Below are 4,351 nucleotides of genomic sequence, written 5' to 3' on the forward strand. Positions count from 1 at the left end.
GCTAAAATACCTACATTTTTTTATCATTGGAAGGTGAAAAGCGATGTGAAGGTGGATTTTCGGTCAGTCATAGACTTGAGTGATAAATGGTAAGTCTTCAAAGATCACCTTTTCCTAACAGAAGGGAAATAAAGTATTTTTGAGATTGAAGGAAAATCATATGTAAGTTATAAATAGAAACAATTCCGGTTAGAGTTTTCATTTAAGGGATATGGTCACGTTTTCAAAGTTATTTTATGCTAAAGTTAAAAATGGAAGGGATGTAGAGAGACATACAAACAACGTAACAGCAAGTTCTTCTGTACAATAGATCCCTTGTTTTGAGTTCTTATAGCCAGCCCTTGAATCGGGGGTTGGAGAAGGGGGTGCAGTCTCTTCGGAAGGCAGGCTGCTGGCGGGCCCGGTAGAAGAAATTGCTGCAGTTCTAGAAGGTTTTTTTTTTTCTTGTATATTGGATAGTTCTGCACTGCTCTTAGAATTCTGCTCACTGATCATTTTGTTGCATTATGTGTTACTAGGCATGTGTTTGTTGTTCTTTATCTCTTTTCTCTCGTAGTTTAAAGTTCATGTGTCCTGATTTTCCTTGTCTCATAGTCCTCTGTACATTCTAAATCTGGCATGCTCTCATTCTGTATCTCCTGGTTCTATATCGTAATTCTGATGACTTTCCATTCCTGTTTGGACAAGGAAAAAGGATAAAACCCACTTTTTTTTTTTTAAATATACAGTGTATGTGTATTTGTGTATTGTTAAAAAAAAAAAAAAGTAATATCCTCTAAGTCTTTTCTCCAGATGGATCGCAGAACATGTGTGGCATGTGCAGACTAAAGCATGTAAAAGCATTTACTTTTACTACTTTGAAAACCAGATCTCCCTCTATATGTTTTTCTTTAGTTTAAACCGAACTTTGAAATTAATTAATTGGGGAATTAATTAGTGGATTGGGATATGATTATGCATAGTTTTAATAACATCGGCTTCTGCCTTGGATATGAGTTAGGGGAAGGGAAACAGAAATCTGGACCCAGTGGTGAGGATGACAGGAAAACTCAGGTTGCGATAGACCTCAGGGGGTCACTTAGTTCAATGTCCTGCGTAAAGCAGGATGAGCTGTGAGGACAGGCTGGATTACTGAGGTCTTTGGTCTCGAAACCCTCCACGGATGGAGCTACACAACCTCCCTGGGCCTCACTGTCCTACTTGTGAAAATACATCTGGTTTGAACCTCTCTGTAAGAACCTGTGGTTTTTCTGAATTGCTTATAGTTCCTATGTACCCTACATTTCAGCGTGATATATTTTTTTTGTTTTCATTCTCATGGACTGCTGCCATGTGCAAAATCTGCCTGCAGCTATGAACTTTGCGTTTTGGTACTGTCTTTCTTCCTGTTTTTCAACTTTGCTGATCTTCCAAAGTAAATCTGGTGATTTAAACTGATGCCGAACTGTTCTAGCAGAAGTAAAAGCAGGTAGGAAGTGATGTATAATTAGCTTGTCCCCTAGGCACCGATTGCAACAAAGGATTGAAGGGGAAAAGTTATTTCTAGTAGCTAAGCCACACAATGGCTTTATTATTTTTCTTTGTAAAATCCAATTACTTTTCAACACATTGCTCCACAAAGCCTCAAAAGAATTCACTGATATCTCCCAAGGCGTGGTTGATATTGTGTACAAAGCCACTGTCTGTGCAGTTATGCTGAAGATAGATCTATAGGATTAAAGGAGCTCTGAATTACTTGTCCTTGGATAGTACTTTCCTGAGAAGCTATAATTTATGCCAAAGGAAGGGAGGCTTTTATGCTGGAAAGCTTTTCTTGCTCCTGGCTTGCACTGTTCTGTATAGCTGCTTTGTTTTCCTAGGATTCTTTAGATACTGTTGCTCCCAAAGGAGAAGTAACTAATCCTTTTCTTCATGTGTGAGCCTGGGGATGTCTGTCTTCTGGACAGTCTTTGAAGACCAACATATTAGAAGCAGTTGTGAGCAAAGCAAGAAGAAAAAAAGCCAGGAAACGAAACTGCAGTACGATCATAACCCTGAGGATAGGTCTCAAACCAGGAGCCCAATAACTCTCACGAAAGCAGCCCCTTGTAATTCCTCACTCTCTACTCACTGGCTACTCCCGTCTCGCTGCCGCGGTCTTTTCCTTTGATCTGGCCGTGGTGCTGAATTGTTTGTGGTCTCAAGCACTCGGTTCCTTCCAGCCCATCTGCGACACTTCGGAGCTGTTTTACTTCCAGTGTTTGAAATGAAGTTGTTTGAAGCTGGTTGATTGGAAACAACGTGAACAAAAATGTTAGAAACCAGACTTTTCACCTGTGCGTTACTCATTAGTCCCGCGGAGAAGGAAGCAGGCTTTCCTGACTCTTGGCTACTATGTAAGTGATGCAATATATTTGGATTAACACAGCCCTGGTTTAACTAAAAATAAAATACTACAGTGCTGAAAGAAGTGTTACAGTCAGTAATTGTTGGCATTTCACTTGAAACTGAGGGAGAGTCCATGGCATACTAAACGGCAAAAATGCTGGGTTTGGTAGTCTTGTGGGTGGAGATCAATTCTTCTTTTCTTCTCTTTTTTTTTTTTTTTCCCTAGGACTTTTGGGTTGTTTTTTTTTTTCCTTTGCAGGTAAATAGAAAAGTGAATTAAGCGTATCATTCACTATGCAGAAATAAGGCTCCCTGCTCATTGTCATTTATTTTGTTGTCAGAACTTTTTATTCCTTTCTCCAGGTGCTCCATTGCCACCTAGGGTATGGCTCCCTCCTCTCAGCAGTTGGGAGACCATTGTTCTAATAGCAGGATACTCTTCAGGGCTTCATGCATCCTGAAATGCAAATTAGGTGGCATTTTCACTATCTATAACTCAGCCGTATGTGTTACATTAACTGCCACAAACTGCCCAAGATCTACAGCCACAATCAAGCCGCTGTGAGTGCATGGACGTTGGTTTGCTCTGGTATAACATATGTGCTGAGCGCTGAGGCTTTAAGCTTTATTTGGTCCAGGCATAGTTTTTTTGCTTTAGAAGCTGTGGTTCACTTCCTAGGCACAAAGGTTCCATGAGACTATAAGGACAAACTACTTCAGACTCCTACACTGAGTGCTGACCCTTCTTCTCTGCCTTTCGCCAACATTATCTTCTATGAATAATCTGTTTTACAGTTAGTGTATCTGTGGTGGGACACTTAAAATACTACATCTGGACTTTGTAGAAGGATTGTCAAAGCAGTCGCTGGTTGCATGAGATATGTCCAACCAAGATGTGCAACCTCAAACGGGGCTGCGTGCTGTCCTGGAGTATTCTTCTGTATTTGAATCGCTGTTTCGGATTCCAGGTCATGAACTGCACTTTGCCAGCTCTTGCTCTTATCCTGGAAGCAACATCCTGCTCAGATAAATCTGGATGTTAGAAAAGTTCCTCCTTAGCCAGTTTGTCCCTTTGAGGTCTCCTGTGTTCCAGATGCCCCATGTGCCATAAGGAGAAACGTTCTGAGAAGTAACTGGTACTACACCAATAGTTTTCACTCTGTGTAGGACTGGAGCCGTTTGTGAATGCAGTGAAAAGCCAACCTGAATGAAGCCAGTATTTGCCCAGTAATCATTCCGTTCTCTGTCAAAACCCAATAGCTTATACAAATGAATGCGAAACAATAGTAGTGAAAGGAGAGAGAAATGCATGACAGCACAATGCAGCTGTGGTAACAGAATCCAGAAATTGCTCGGGGAGATGCTAAGGATTGCTCCCAGTGAGAAAAAGAACAGCAACCTACACATTGTAATGCGCTAGGGGTTGGTCATAGCCACCTAGCCAGATATGTTATCTTTATACAGACATGATTAAAACAAATATTGTAGGGTCTGGGCTATGTTAAAAGGTTTAACAGTTTATACTTGAGTGCCAGCGCACTTTGCAAGTATCAAGTGATTAAATTCAGCAGTGCCTAAGGGATTTTCTTTCTGCCTGTCAGATTGTGAAAAGAGATACAAAGCTGACATGATGTCGTAAAAAATCATATTAAATCTAGAGAAACATATAGGAACAGTGTCCTAAATTTCTTTATTAGCAATGTGATGCTTTTACTATGAACGTCTCTTACGGGAGATAAAATTGTGAAGGGAAAGCTTTCTGCAGATCACAGTGCTGGCCACAGATCTGCGGTCCACACAAAGCAACTACAAGCAGAGAAAAAACCCACCAACTGTTCCACATATTTCTGGTGGCTGACGTATGCTCAGCGGCGTGATTTAATCACATCCTCATCGCCTGCAGCTTTGGGCTTCCTATCTTAAAGAACTGCGACACAACCCGTGTGGCTGCGTTTCGGCTCCCTCTGGCGGGGTGGTGTGCCGC

Source organism: Apaloderma vittatum, unplaced genomic scaffold, assembly GCF_000703405.1.
Source record: "Apaloderma vittatum isolate BGI_N311 unplaced genomic scaffold, ASM70340v1 scaffold19312, whole genome shotgun sequence".
Lineage (NCBI taxonomy): Eukaryota > Metazoa > Chordata > Aves > Trogoniformes > Trogonidae > Apaloderma > Apaloderma vittatum.